The 16,776-nt window shown below is 44.4% G+C and overlaps 1 protein-coding gene across 5 annotated transcripts in view; it reads right to left on the bottom strand.

Moving 5' to 3' along the window:
* Positions 1-16,776, bottom strand: part of LOC142652506 (uncharacterized) — a 104,959-nt gene that overhangs the window by 677 nt on the left and 87,506 nt on the right. The window lies entirely within an intron of this gene.

Raw genomic sequence — 16,776 nt, 5'->3', positions numbered from 1 at the left:
CAGTCAACAGTAAATTCACAGAGAAGTCTATCCATGTAAAGCTGGGCAAACGCCGTGAGATAGGTCTTGTGGACCCCCATGGTAGGCCAGACGTCTTCCTGTTCTCAGACCATCTACTGCAGCACTGGTCAATTATAACGAGTCTTCTGCTCATGTTTATTATCGTGTAAGGTTGAAAAAGTAACGTACGGCCGCCTTCACACATTTGGATTCTTAAGGATCGACATGGATAAGTATTGTGCCAGGCAGCTGCTGCCAAGCCAAATGGGATGCATTAAATGGGGAATTATCTCTACCCTCTACAACTGTTTACTTATGTACCATAGAGAAGACATTTTCGCATGCAGTAAATCTTGCTGGGAGGTAGTTTTGGGTGACCTGAACAAAGATGACTGAGAAAAAATTCTGGCTATTGGAGCCTATTTTATCTGCCAGGCCAATTGCCCACAGCTCGTGTAGCACGCTTCTGCCCGAGAAGGGACAATATCTGTCCTAAAGGCACTCAAGATTGTTGTACCTTTTAGCATCTCATCTAGCAATGCCTCAGATTCAAGGTTTTTGGGCACAGGTAATTAGGTTTCTCCATTATATAATGGACTTGCTTATACTGCAGTGTTGCTTATACCTAAGTGTTGCCTGTTAAGCTTACAGGACCTCCCCCAATTATCTAGAGCCCAGCATACATTCCTGCACAAGACCTTGTTTCAAGCCAGGAAACTATTTGCGATGAACTGGATGAACGACCGTATTACTACTTTAGCCCAATGGATTATTTGCATTAACTCTTCCCTCTCTATAAAAAACGGATTTATATGTATCGTGGCACTCCTGGCAAATATTTCAAGGTTTGTATCCAATGGTGTCAGTCAAACTCTACCATGTCTTTTAAAACTCGCCCTACTATGGTTGCACTTAGTCCCAGAAGTTAATCCTCCCACAATCCGCGTCTGACACATTTATGAATTGTACACTTATTTATGTCCTAAATATAAATACATTGTACAGCAGAGGTCAGCAACCTGTGGCACCGGTGCCAAAGTTGGCAAACACACTTCCCTCTCCCAGTGAGGGAGAGCGGCGCTTCATTATGCACTTAGAGGTGTTGATCAGCAGGAGAGAGATAGCAGTGCTTTATTGTGTTTATCGCTGCTGAACACTTGGCAAGCACACAATGCAGCACTGCTCTCTCTCATGGTGATTAGCGTCGCCAAGCACATAATGAAGCGCTGATCTCTCCTGGTGATCAGCGCCGCAAGGACGGAAAACTGCTCTGTAAAAGAAAAAAATATTTCAACTTGGCAGCTCTCTCTCTCCTATGTGCACCCGCCAAGCTGGTGTTAAGTAGCCACGGTCTCTCCTATGTGCACCCTCCCTAGCTGGTGTTCAGTATCCGCAGCCTCTCCTATGTGCACCCCCCCAAGCTGGTGTTCAGTATCCGCGGTCTCTCCTATGTGCAGCCCCCCCACAATAGTGTTCAGTAGTGCCTCTCCTATGTGCACCCCCTCAAGCTGGTGTTCAGTAGTGCCTCTCCTATGTGCACCCCCTCAAGCTGGTGTTCAGTAATGCCTCTCCTATGTGCACCCCCTCAAGCTGGTGTTCAGTAGTGCCTCTCCTATGTGCACCCCCTCAAGCTGGTGTTAAGTAGCCACGGTCTCTCCTATGTGCACCCTCCCTAGCTGGTGTTCAGTATCCGCAGCCTCTCCTGTGTGCACCCCCTCAAGCTGGTGTTCAGTAGTGCCTCTCCTATGTACACTCCCTCAAGCTGGTGTTCAGTAGTGCCTCTCCTATGTGCACCCCCTGAAGCTGGTGTTCAGTATCCGCAGCCTCTTCTGTGTGCACCACCCAAGCTGGTGTTCAGTATCCGCGGTCTCTCCTATGTGCCCCCCCACGCTGGTGTTCAGTAGTGCCTCTCCTATGTGCACCCCCTCAAGCTGGTGTTCAGTAGCCTTGTATGCACCACAGATGGATCATCTTTGCAAAAAAAGTCAGGGAGAAGGGTCACACTGAAATGTAAGTTTAATGAACTAATTAATTGATTTATGTCACATACATGGTAACAGTTTGTCTTAAATTACTTTCATGTTTGCATGGCACACGGAGAACTTCACTATTGATTTTGTATGGCACGCCATAAGCTATAAAAGTTTGTTAGTCTGGACCTTATGTTACCATTACAAATGAATTTGCCTTATTACCACATTACAGTTGCTTATCATTTTTCTTTAGTTCGGTCCTCATATTTACTGCTGTTTTAGAGCCTAATACATGTACAAATTTTGATGTACTGCACTTTGTTAGAAAATAGCTTTCTATAACACTTTATAATTTGCACATTTCCATTGAATCTCTGTACAGCTATTTCCCCTAATAACGCTTTTTCTGAATTACAAAAAAAAAAAAAGGTAAATAGCTACCTCTTTATAAACCCCTTGCCATACTACAAATGAAATCTTGTATATAATTTTGTATGGTATGTTCGATGGTACGTGTTTATTCAATGAGAAAGGAGAATAAGCCGCTACCAGACACCTCTCCTGCAGAAACAAAGGATCAGGCATGTTGCAATCCATCTCGCGTCGGGAGAAAATCAGGCACCCCCCATACACATCAGATACTCGACCTGTCCCGCCAAAATCAGCGGGTTCGGCTGATCGTCATCCGATGTGTATGGGCACCTTAAACCCACAATTGGACATCCTCTTCTATGTGGTTCATTGGGAAAAATCTAATTTTTCATGCATGTCAATACTCTTCCAAAGACAATTGACACATTACTACAAAGTCAGGTGAATAGACAACTTATTAGCGGCAACTGACAATAACTCTTGAGATCATGTACAACGTGGGAGTGGATACGTAGTTAGGGACCAGACAGACACTTCAATGTTAGTCTAAAGGAAAAACTTCAGTTAAAGGTCGGGGCTGTTCCCTAGAGTTAGAGTTATTCGGCAGGCAAATATCATAGTAATATCTCTTAAATATACTTTTTTAAGCACTGCCAATTACGGAGTCATGTCTCTAAAGAAAGCATTGATGTCCCTCGCTGCTGGCCCCTTCTAAAGACATTAGTGCTTTAATCCTCTGTGCCATGTCCATCTGTTGTACACTGGTAGCTGTGTAATAATTGTGACAGCACCGAAATCTATCTGGAATGGTAAAAGCAGCGATCATAACAATAATGTAGAAATTCTACTACATTGAAGGCATTGGTAATCTTAATAATAGCTATATGGCACCTAATATTTTTTGGAGCACATCATTACATAAAATGTTGATAAGTGCAAATTTTATTCATAGATCCCTATCTGCAAAATGAAATCTTATATATAACTTCACTATGGTTAGGTATGGAAAATACAAAAAAGTGTAATGTTTCCTGTTCCCAACCTAGACGTTCAGAATGGCGGGGATGTTATAGGATCCTTGACTTACTCGCTAAAACGGATCATGTGTATTACATATAATTTCCGGCTAAAATGGAAAAATTGGATTTTAGCTAAAAACGTCAACAGTTTTGTACAAGTTATAAAAGAAAACACTAACTATACGGATGACTAAAGCAGAACCAGTACGATGTGGAAGAGTAACGTCCAGAGTTTGCTTGCGAGCATCCTCCCCCACCTGCCCTGTTCACCAGCTGCCCATGAATAATCTGAAGAGGAAACAAGAAATTCAGGTTTGCAGACCACACACTTCCTATGCCATATCTGCTTAGACCCCGAGGCAGAGCACTGACATCTGTTACCCAATATATAGATCCTATGTTGTCCATACTGACAGCTACCAGGACACCGCAATAACAGACCGCTGTATCACTGTACATCCATGTACTAATCCATGTCAAGTAATAGGTAAATGATAAAGCCCCATTGAAAAGCTGACTAACGGAAAACATCATATAGATGAATTATTTATTTCCTGCCTTTGTAACAGTTGGGAGAATTTAGCTCAGACAATCAGACAAGGATTCACTAATACTAACATGCAGCAAAAGCTCAACTTCATCCATCCCTGAATCCTGCAAGCCATGCCCAAGATTCACATACCATATTTAAAGAGGCTCTGTCACCACATTATAAGTGCCCTATCTCCTACATAAGGAAATCGGCGCTATAATGTGGGTGACAGTAATGCTTTTTATTTAAAAAAACGATCTATTTTCACCACTTTATTAGCGATTTTAGATTTATGCTAATGAGTGTCTTAATGCCCAAGTGGGTGTGTTTTTACTTTAGACCAAGTGGGCGTTGTACAGGGGAGTGTATGACGCTGACCAATCAGCGTCATGCACTCCTCTCCATTCATTTAGTCAGCGCATAGGGATGCTTTTAGATCGCTATGTGCTGTCTTATACTAACACATTAACAATACTGAAGTGTTTAGTCAGTGAATAGACATTCCACGGGATGTCTATTCACAATCCCTGCACTTCGTTAATGTGTCTATGGTAGTTACAGCAGAGCACAGTGTAATCTCGTTGTAACCTGTCATCTACAGCGTAATCTCGCGAGATTACGCTTCCTCTGCTGTAACTACCATAGACACATTAATGAAGTGCAGGGATTGTGAATAGACATCCCGTGGAATGTCTATTCACTGTCTAAACACTTCAGTATCGTTAATGTGTTAGTATAAGACAGCACATAGCGATCTAAAAGCATCCCTATGCGCTGACTAAATGAATGGAGAGGAGTGCATGACGCTGATTGGTCACTGATTGGTCAGCGTCATACACTCCTCTGTACAACGGCCACTAGGTCTGAAGTAAAAACACGACCACTTGGGCATTAAGACACTCGTTAGCATAAATCTAAAATCACTAATAAAGTGGTGAAAATAGATCCTTTTATTAAATAAAAAGCATTACTGTCACCTACATTATAGCGCCGATCTCCTTATGTAGGAGATAGGGCACTTATAATGTGGTGACAGAGCCTCTTTAAGTTCTCTGTAATTTATTCAGCACATTGGTTATGGCTGGCAGACTGGGGGGTAATATTTAGGCTGTGACTATACATATACTTATACTAATAATAATTGTGACGCCACTTAAAGGGGTTGTCCAACTATTAAATGTTATAGCAGTTTAATTCAGCGTTAAAAATTTGTTTTGTGGGGGCGCTCGCGAGCTGCTAACCAAGATGGCCGCATGCTGAGGTAGCTCCGCGACTCCTGGGCACAACAGCTATATAAAGCAAACATTTGAGGTGAATTCACTCGCCCTTTTACCCTTCTTCTTCCTCCGGAAGATATTCTGCCCGGATTGTTCATGGTTCGGAAGAGCGCAGTGGGCCGAAAGGACTCGAAACCGGAGTCCTCCGTCCCTGCCCCCCAGCCTGAGACTGCAACTTCGCCCGCCATGTCGGCTGTTTCGGACGACGATATACAGGCCTCGCCTGAACTTATTGCAGGCTCCCAAGAAGACGGCTCACAGATACCTGAACCCCAGTTCACCACCAGGGACGCTTCTTTGCTGCAGAAATTTAAACAGCTCCTGCAGCAAGAATTGCAGCTCACCGCTTCTAAGCTGTCGAGAGATCTTACCAAAGAGATACGTGAACTGGGAGCCAGGACAAACGTCTTGGAAACTAAGATGGACGACACCATTGAAGTTTTGAATGCGCACGATGCCGAATTTGATTCACTGAGAGCAGACCTGGATTCAACGATGCTACGCCTGGAGGACTTCGAGAACCGTGCACGACGGGGGAATCTCCGGATAAGAGGTCTGCCCGAGACATACGAGGACCTTAACTCCTCCATTACGGCCCTATTCCAAGAGCTGGCACCGGATCTCCCGGTGGATAGGCTGGAGATGGACCGGGTTCATAGGTCGCTAGGCCCTAAACGACAAGATGGCAAGCCACGAGACATAGTGGTGAAGCTCACTTATTATGCCACCAAAGAAACCCTGTCTCAAAAGGCTAGAGCCACATCGTCCCTAAAGTTTCAGGGCCACGAGTACCAAATATTTGCGGACCTTTCTCCGATAACTATACAGAAAAGGCGAAATATGAGAAACCTACTGGCTGTTCTACAAAGCCGCCATATCAAATATCGATGGGGATATCCTTTCAAGCTCCAATTCTCTCTAGCCAACAAATATTATTCGGCCAGCACGGCAGATGAGCTTCGGCAAATTTTGGTCACCCTACAGCTTCTACCGACAGACGCCGCCCGATCAAGTCAACTTTCTCAGGAACGTCGTGATGGGCCGCCGCTACGTCCTATTTGGAACAAGGTCCCCCCCCGCAGACCACCCGGGAGATCTGGATCCGTTTATGATATTCGAGATGACCCCGACTGATGGATGAGTACTTTTAACATGTTTCCACCCTGTATATTGGTTCTCTTGCGGCGGGGACTGATCTATTTGCTGAGTGGCGGGCGGTAGTGGAGGCCATGTTTTGCTGTATCTGGAATAAGTTTGCTGTTTAACTAGATGCAAGGTTTATTGACTTGGCACTAACCATTTATTTTTATTTTTTCTATTAATGTGGTTGTCGTTTTGCTGTCCTGCCGGCTAGACATACTTTGCCTTGCCTTTTGGCGGCACTGTGTGTATGGCCTGCAGGGGGTCAACCGGCAAGATAATTCCAAGTAATTGTTGCCTTGATTGATGGCTATGTTTAATTTTGGTTATATGATTGAACGCGACTCGGCGTGCCTGGTCCGCCATCTTACTTGGGGCAGAATGTTCTGGAAATTCTGTATCTGGAATAAGTTTGCTGTTTAACTAGATGCAATGCTTATTAACTTGGCACTAACCATTTATTTTTATTTTTATTTTTTCTATTAACGTGGTTGTCGCTTTGCTGTCCTGCCGGCTAGACATACTTTGCCTTGCCTTTAGGCGGCACTGTGTGTATGGCCTGCAGGAGGTCAGCCGGCAAGATAATTCCAAGTAATTGTTGCCTTGATTGATGGCAATGTTTAATTTTGGTTATATGATTGAACGCGACTCGGCGTGCCTGGTCCGCCATCTTACTTGGGGCAGAATGTTCTGGAAATTAATGTTCTCTCCCCCTGGCCCATACTCCCTTGCTAGTTTTCCCCTCTCTGTCATTGCTTTCCCCTATATGTCATGACATGGTGTTTAGGTTCACCTCAACAGATTGCCGTTACCACACCTTTGTGCCCAGGTGTTGGCGAACCCGAACTCTATCAGTAGTATCCCCTGTGCTACTGTCCACCCTTTTCGGTCGATTTTCGGACGAATTTCCCTCTTCAGTTTTCCAAATGCATATTTGTCTCTACACCCCTTTTTACCTATTCTGTTTCTCCCTCCCCTCTCTTTCCAGCCCTTCTTTCCCTTTCCCCCTGCCGGTCAGAACTCATTATAAAATCATCAGATCATACATATGGCTACTTCTGCCTTGAAAATAATCTCTCATAATGTCCAAGGCTTCAATTCGCCACATAAACGATCGAAGGCATTTCATTTCTACAAAGCCTGTCATGCGGACATTGTCTGCCTCCAGGAAACCAGGTTCTCTGTTGCCTCCAAACCACAACATCTCAGTGCACACTTTCCTGTTTTCCATTGTTCTTATGCCCATGAAAAGCGACGCGGGGTAGTTATTGCCTTCAGAAAGAATCTCCCTTTTCTTTGTAACAAGGAAATTCTTGACCCTACTGGTCGATATGTGATTCTGGTCGGTACTCTATTTGATGTAGAGGTGACCCTAGTGGGATATTACGGACCAAATGAGTTTCAAACAGAGTTTTTTTCTCACTTATTTAAACAGATAGATGCCAATCGAAAGGGCTTGCTAGTGGTCATGGGCGACTCAAACCTGGTAATTAATCCAGCTTTAGATAAATCCCCGACCCTGACATCATCCACACCTCAAACTTCCTCGTCTATGTTTAGTGACATGCTACAGGCTCACGATCTACATGACCTGTGGAGGGAATTACATCCCAATACAAAAGATTTTACGTTTTACTCCAACCCCCACTCCTCTTTTAGTCGCATTGATCACATATTCACGTCTCAGCGTTCATTACCACTATGCTCCGCCGCAAAGATACTTAGCACACCCTGGTCTGACCACAACCCGGTTGAGGTCTCCTTCTCTTCTCTAATCCCACGGGGGCTATCCTTTAATTGGCGACTAAACGACTCCCTTTTGACATCCAAAGACTCATTCGCACAGATTGAAGAAGCGGTTAAGGAATACTTTAACTTAAATGTAGGTTCCACGTCTTCGCCGATCATACTATGGGAAGCCCATAAAGCCACCCTGCGGGGGACTCTCATTAGGTTGGGGTCTATTAAAAAAAAAAACAGAGAAAAGAAGATAACAGATTTATACCAAACACTAGCACAAAAAGAAAATGCTTGGAAACAGACGCCTTCGCATGCTAATAAAGCGTCAGTTGAGGCTACCAGATTAGAGCTTGACCTTTTATTGACGGAACAGGCTGAACGTAAGCTACGATGGTCCAAGCAGCGCTATTACTCGCAAAGCAATAAACCGGGTAAACTTTTAGCACGTCAGCTGCGAGTTCCCGCTGCGCCAAAAGAACCAATTAGATTGCGGACAGCCTCCGGCACAATAACAGCAGACCCTAATAAGATTGTTTCCCAATTTCAAACTTTCCTTTCCAAATTATACTCATCCCCCCCACCTTTTGATCCCTTGAAGGCTGAAGGTTTGTTAGCTAATTTGGTTTTTCCAGATATTACCTCCTCTAATCTCGAAGCATTGGAAGCTGAGATATCTGAGACTGAAGTTCAGGCAGCTATCAAGGAATTAAAACCTTCCAAATCTCCTGGCCCAGACGGTTTCTCCCCATTATATTACAAAAAACTTTCTCCGCTCCTAAGCCCATATTTGACCCAACTCTTTAACACTATCAGAACTGGCACAACCCTTCGGACACCAACCCTGACAGCCCATATTGCAATGATCCCCAAACCTCAAAAGGATGCTCTTCAAATTACCAATTATAGGCCAATATCCCTCCTGAACACTGACATAAAAATTTTAGCTAAAATCCTGGCGGGTAGAGTAAACCGCTTCCTTGACGGGATTATACATGGAGACCAAGCAGGCTTTGTCCCTGGAAGACAAACAAGCGACTGTACCAAGAGAGTTATATCCTTGGTTCACCTAGCACGCAAGAGAAATGTGGCGTCAATGCTTCTCTCGCTCGACATTCAAAAAGCCTTCGATACAGTATCTTGGTCTTACATGGATTTTGCCTTGGGGAAGTGGGGTTTTGGTAGCCACTTTATGTCATGGGTGCACGCCCTCTACTCCAACCCTACTGCTAAAGTCTGCTACGCGGGCTACCAGTCTGCTTCTTTTCCTATTGAACGGGGCACCAGACAAGGATGCCCTCTATCCCCTATTCTATTTATCCTAGCACTTGAACCCCTAGCCATGATGATTCGCCAGAATCAGAACATTAGGGGACTGGAGTTAGGGGGAGTGCAACATAAATTGTCCCTCTTTGCAGATGATATGCTACTCATGCTCTCCCAACCCCTTATTTCCCTTCCTAACTTAATGCAAACTCTATCAGATTTCGCTGCTATTTCTGGACTTACTATAAACCCTGCAAAATCTATCGCTTTAAATGTTAATCTATCACAACAAACCCTGCACTCACTACAAAGCCATTTCCCCTTCCAGTGGGCCGGACACTCATTGAACTACCTGGGTATCCAGTTGACTCCCTCCTATGAGCAGCTGTATTCCGCTAATTACCCCTCCCTTATTCGCTCAATAACATCTTTGATGACATCCTGGCAATCCACCTATTTATCTTGGATAGGCCGTATTTCTGCAGTCAAAATGACCATCCTTCCAAAGCTTCTTTATTTGTTTCAAACCCTGCCAATCAAAATCCCAGCACACATTCTGCGCCTCATCCAGAATCGGATCTCATCTTTTATTTGGAAGGGAGCACGCCCTAGAGTATCCAGGTCCACCCTCTGTTCACCAAAGGCAGATGGGGGACTGGGGGTTCCGAATGTCTCCAAATATTACCAGGCAGCTATGATAGCACCCTTAACTAAATTGCATGCTTCTGCAAATATGCCTCTATGGGTGTACCTGGATATTCCGGAGATGTCGCCAACCCCGATCCAATCAGTGCCCTGGTTACCTCCCTCTTTCCGCTCCTCCCACCTATCACCCCCACTCATGCACATTTTATCGGTATGGGACTCAGTTAAATATTCTAGCAGATTGATCTCGCCGCATCTTCCCCTCCTTTCCCTGTGGCATAACCCTTTATTCTCCCCAGGTACAGACAATTACCAAGCCTTTAAATGGTGGTGGACTAGTGGTATACTCAGAGTCCATCATCTTCTAACGCCCACCCATTCCCGGATTCTCTCGTTCTGTGAGCTTCAGACCTCTCAGCAGATTCCCAACGGCGAAGTGTTCCGATATCTACAACTTAAGAATTGGATTACTTCTCTTCTCCACAACAAGACTGCTTCAGACTCTTACTCACAGTTCGAGCGAATCTGCGAAAACAACCCTAACACTAAAGGGATCATATCAGTCTTGTATAAATGGCTCCTTAACAACCCCACACCTGTTCCCCACACATACGTGGATAGATGGCACCGGGATCTGGGGGTGACGCTCGAACCAGCAGATTGGCATAATATCTGGAGTATAGTATCACACTGCTCCATTAACACAAATATTTTAGAATCGGCTTATAAAGTCATGATGAGGTGGTATTTGGTTCCTAGCAGACTTGCACGTGCCTTTCCCACCTACCCTGCCTCTTGCTTTCGTGGTTGCCACTCTCCCGGTGACATGCTCCATATTTGGTGGTCCTGCCCTAAGCTTACCCGATTCTGGAGTAGGGTATTTGGTCTCGCCCAAAGTCTGTTTGGCATTATTATAAGAAGAGATCCGAAGATAGGCCTTCTCCATCACAAACCCCCAGAGCTTACGAACGCACAATTTCGGTTATTCTCTTATATCCTTTTGGCTGCAAAAATAACTATAGCCCACTCTTGGAAAAAACATACAGTAACTTTTGCAGGGGTTAAAACTAGAATGGACCAGATGTTTGTGAACGAAAAACTCACAGGAATCTTACTGGATAGGGTTGCCGGGTTTGAGTCGCTTTGGTCGCCCTGGATTAGCTACGCATACCCTCACTTACCTGCCAATATGATCACTGCTTATTAAGTCCAGTGACTTTTCTTTTCATTCTAGATTTCTGACCGGCTCCTCCCCCCTTACCAATCCCAGTTTTCCGCTATATTCTTCCCAACCCTTCTATTCCCCCCTTCTCTGTCTCTTGTTGTATAGGATGTTTCCTTTTCATATATTGATCCTGCATTTACTGTCATTGCATTCACGAATGCTTGTCATTTTGTTTTTTATAACAACATTATAATTCATTGAGTGAAATGGTTTATATTCAATTTTATTTTAATCTGTTTTTGATATATGTCTTTTACCTAAATGTAAAAATGTTCAATAAAATTTGTTGAAAAGAAAAATTTGTTTTGTAATTAACCTTACATTACAAAAATGTTCCAGTTGTGAGATATTCCCTTTAAATAAATTATAATGGCGCCCCCTGGTGTTCAATCTGTATAGTATTGTGCAAGTTCTCCTACTGAGCTGATTGAGGACGCACGTGCTCAGCTCCACTTTCCAACAGCACCAGCCAATAAAAAATGTCTTCTCTGCTTGTGAGTAAAGAAGTAGACGAGTAGCTTTTATTCAGAAACACGACTTGTCTTCTTCAGTTATACAGGGCAAGGCACTCCCTCTAATAAGACATGTAATGGGGGTATTTGAGAGGAGGCAGAGGCAATAAAACAGAAGGATCTGCCCATACAAGTGGTGACAGGAGGGGGAGGAGCTGCAGCAGAAACGACACGCCCCCTGAGCTGCTAGTCTGAAGAAAATCTATCACGGTAATTGGAGAAATGAATGGGGAGATCTCTGGATCCATGTGAGACACAGGGCTGGTTCTAGCTTTGTTAGAAAGAGATTGGCATGCACTATATTATGTCTGATTTTCTGTTTTAATTAATTCAGGGACAACCCCTTAAAATCATTCCCTATGGGGAAAAAATTAGCCAAAAGCTACCCTGTAACGATCGCAAAAATTCTAACATGGTCGGATATTTTGCGATATTCCTAAGGTCGCATGTGACTTGCACGTTCAAGTGTATCTCCAGGCATACACATTACAGAGTCTAATGCATGCTTTTAAAAAGGATCACAAGAGGTGATTTCTAATGTCCTTGTTATTGTGCAGTAAGGTGTAGGTCTTTAGTTACATTACACAATTTGGGCTTTCATAATGAGTCTTGTGCCATCGTTTCCAGACATTTACGCTTGCAAAACTCACCTTTCTACAGATTGCACTTCCCTGTTTTCCCTTCTCTCTGCAGGCTTCTCCTCATTGTAGGCCATTATTACTAGCACTCACGGACAGACACAGACAGCATGGGATCCTGTGCAAGAACCGTACATGGGCCCCTTGTTCTTCAATATCTCATCATAGATCACCCCCTTATGTCTCTTTAGCAATCCATCAGTAATTGTTAGCTATACAATTCATTAGCCCAAGTATTTACATGCAATCTAACAGACAGAAGAAGACTGCTAGTAAATTTCGGACCCCACATCACCCCTTCAAAGCAGTGTATTCATTGCAGCATGTCAGTACACTTGCTAATATACATTCTGGTCCCCCGTCACGCTATTTATGAGATTATTACAGCGCTGGTATCAGAAGTCTAGTGGCACAGTCTAACCTTAGGACGACACGACTTGTCGTCATGTGACCGGCCCCGCTTTACGCTATGTAATCGCTGTACTACTGATATAGCGATTACATAGCGTACAGCGGGGCCGGTCACATGACAACGAGTCGCGTCGTCATGAAGTTAGACTGTGCCACTAGACTTCTGATCCCCCAGCAGCGCTGTAAAAATCAATAAAAATCTTATAGCACGACAGGGGATCGGAATGTATATTAGCAGGTGTACTCACATACTGCAGTGAGTACACTGCTAATAATTTTCGGTCCCCACATAACCCCTTTAAATAGAGACTAACTTTTCAAATAACTTCAGCTAATCTAATAGTGTACCTTATATAGATGAAGTTTTTAATTCACTTACTGTTAAAATTTAACTGTTTTATCCATGCAAATTCTGTGTGAAGTTACTGCCACTAGGTGTCTCGCTTCCTGTAATCTGCTGTCCACCCACTGTTATCAAGCAAAGACTGTTCCAGAGCAGAGGAGACAGATCACAGGAAGTGGGGTTGTGTCGCTTTACAACCTGTCTGTAACGTCTATGGCCACGGTCCGTCGTTCTGACTTACCCCTCGACGGCCGTAGCCATGTGTCTTCTCTGCAGCGTCGTCCCCCAGTGAGGCGCCGGCACTCACTTCCTGGTATCGAGACTGTCTCCCGGACGGTGCGCGCGCCCACGCGTGCACGGTCTTAAAGGGATAGTGCGCACATAATTGCAGGAAGTCTGCAATCAAGCCCAGAATGCTACTGGACTATAAAAGTGGCTCTGCCCTCTTGTTCCTTGCCTGAGCGTTGTTCGTTACCCAAAGTTTGTCTTGCAAATGGTCTCCTAGTGTCTTCCAGTTTCCAAGTGTTCCCTGTTCCTGTATCCTGTATCCCATGCTATCCAGATCTAGTACCGTGCTGAGCTGTTGTCGTGTTGTGCTGCATTCTACGCCTGTTCTGCTACGCCACGCCTGACATCTACCTGCCGTCTGGTCCCAGCTGAGCCTGCCTTGCTACTGTCCGAGTTGCCACAGGTACCCTTTCTGGACTATGGACTCTGTACTATATATGTTTGGTCAGCTGCCGTCCCGCTACACGGTACGGCCCAGTGGGTCCACACCCCGCATCATGACACTGCCTATACAAGTCTATGGAGAGGGGAGGGGAAGCAGTAGGTGAGAACAGAAAGAGAAACAGACACTCCGCTCATATGTCTATGAAGAGAGGAGGGTGTAGCAGGATAAGAAAGCAGGCTGCTGCTAGGTGTTATATTTCATCCTAGTGCTGGATGCTCAGCAACACAGGTCTGAGCTGTATAATGTACTCCATGCCGATGCAGCTTATATATATATATATATATATATATATATATATATATATGTGTGTGTGTGTGTGAAATAGGGATAGGAGAGCAGGATTCTCCTCTTCTATGTGAAGACATGATAGCAGTTAGGCTCCACCCACTAGCTCAGAGAAAACTGAGAATTAAAGATAGATCCTGTAGAGGGAAAAACTGCTAAAAGATGCTGAATAAAAGTCATATAATGGTCAGAAATAGTGTTAGTCCTCATGTACTCATATATGACAGCTTATTCTGAATAGTCACCTGAAAAGCTAGGCACAGACTGCACCAGTGGCATGTCCGACCTGCTACCACTTGATATGTTAGGCCGTCCATACTTAACTGTCAGGACAGCTATGTCATCTCTCCTGACACCCCAATTTACCTGCATGCTTGGATTGGTTGAGCATGCATGTTTATTTCAATAGGGAAATGGAGATAAGAAGTGTCTGATAGCAACTCATTACCAGGGACTGACCATATGCATGAGATAGTTGTCGGCAGAATACTTTTACTCTACCGACTGCCCTTTAATGCACAAAAACTTTTCTAACAAAAAGTGTCAGTGTAGACCAAAGCAACCAATTATATTAATTCTTTACTTTTCAAGTCTGCACTAAAAATACGAATCTGACCGGTTGCTATGAGCAACACTGACTCTTTAATAAAACAGTTTTTATAAATAAGGTCCAGTGTGTCAACCCGACCTCAATAAACATCTTCATGAAGTGTACAGATGTAACAATCTTTAACTTGACCCTGCAGCGTTATAACTAATCACTTAACACAACAAAAAAACTTTATAAAGGCATCGAAAACTCAAGTTAACGTTTCCTGCCAGTGTATTTAATGTGTTAAGTATCAACTTAAATATTGCTACATCTGTATGTTTCATCGAGCCAACAGTTATGCCAGTTGTACCAGAATATACAATTGGATCAGCGATAGAAACCAATGTGGATGGACAGAACTATGAGCAGCTTTGGCAAATCCACATCAAAAGGCACAGAGAATTGCTAGGTGAGAAATTTGTATTTGTCTATCGTTTTAATAGACTAGAAGTTGGCCATAGACATGCGACTCACAAATATCACCGTTCAGATCAATCAAATGGCCATGTCATTTTTACAGTGGGAGCAGGGCTAAGCAGCCTCCAGACACCACTGGTGCAGCTAGTTGCAGCAAGAAAAATAAGATCAGATTGATTGAAATCCAACCTGTCCAATCCTTGTTTTCCCCATTAGGGCAACCACCGTCAGTGAGCACCATTAGAGCTTAAGGACATTGAAACTGAGTGCCCCCCACTTAAAGAGGCTCTGTCACCAGATTATCAAATCCCTATCTCCTATTGAATGTGGTCGGCGCTGCAATGTAGATAACAGCAAAGGTTTTTGTTTTTTTTAAAAAGATCATTTTTGCCCAATTATGAGCAATTTTATATTTATGCAAATTAGCTTTTCAATGGACAACTGGGCGTGTTTTCTCGTTTTACCAACTGGGCGTGTATTGTGTTTTTACCAACTGGGCGTGTATTGTGTTTTTACCAACTGGGCGTGTATTGTGTTTTTACCAACTGGGCGTTGTGAATAGAAGTGTATGACGCTGACAAATCAGCGTCATGCACTTCTCATCGCTCCCACCCAGCATCTTTCACTTCAGACATACAGCGTGACGTCACCCACAGGTCCTTCAACCTTGGCGTCGGACAAAGAAGATACATGGTCTCCAGCCGTTCGAGAGGGTAATATGCTCGTCTCTAGGGAGTTTACTATGCTTACCTGCACACGGTAATGCTGCTACAGATTCAACTGTACACTCTGACGCCTGGAGCCGATGTGTCTTCTCTCTTCCGACGTCAAGGTTGAAGGACCTGTGGGTGACGTCATGCTGTGTGTCTGCAGTGAAAGAAGCTGGGTGGGAACAATGAGGTCACCCACAGGTCCTTCAACCTTGGCGTCGGACGAGAGAAGACACATCGGCTCCAGGTGTCCGAGAGAGTACAGTTGAATCTACAGCAGCATCACCGTGTGCAGGTAAGCATAGTAAACTCCCTAGAGACGAGCATATTACCCTCTCGGACGGCTGGTGCCCATGTATCTTCTCTGTCCAACGCCAAGTTTGAAGGACCTGTGGGTGACGTCACGCTGTGTGTCTGCAGTGAAAGAAGCTGGGTGGGAGCAACGAGAAGTGCATGACGCGGATTTGTCATCACAGACAATTTGCGCTGATTTGCGCCGCTCCCACACAGACCAAAACGAAGCTCGTTCGCAGAGCGAAATCCGGCACCATTTTCTTGTGAACCAGAAGCCGCTGCCGGACAGTAAGATGACGACTTCCGGCCGCGGCTTCCGGCCATATGTTCCAGGAAGCGAAGGCGCAAGGAATAGGAGCGGAGGCGGCTGCAGGAGAAGGTAATTTATGTTTGTGTATGTGATGTGTGTATTATGTTCGTGTGTGTTCGTGTTATACTGTCGTCTGAGCAATGTATCTAATCCTCCTACACTGTGCAGTCACTCAGAAAATAGCGGCACACAGTGTAGGAGGTTTGAAGATTCAAACCTCTCCTTCTCCTGGCACTTGTCAGAATAAGGGAGGTGGGATTGTGTGAGGACACTAGAGAGTGTGTCTACCCCAAATTTGCAGCATAAAGCAATGAGGTTGCTTTACCACATGCAATGCTGCAATTT

Source organism: Rhinoderma darwinii, chromosome 5 (assembly GCF_050947455.1).
Source record: "Rhinoderma darwinii isolate aRhiDar2 chromosome 5, aRhiDar2.hap1, whole genome shotgun sequence".
NCBI classification, from domain to species: Eukaryota; Metazoa; Chordata; class Amphibia; order Anura; family Rhinodermatidae; genus Rhinoderma; species Rhinoderma darwinii.
Note: the sequence above shows the minus strand (reverse complement) of the source record. Positions and strands in the feature narration are given on the sequence as shown.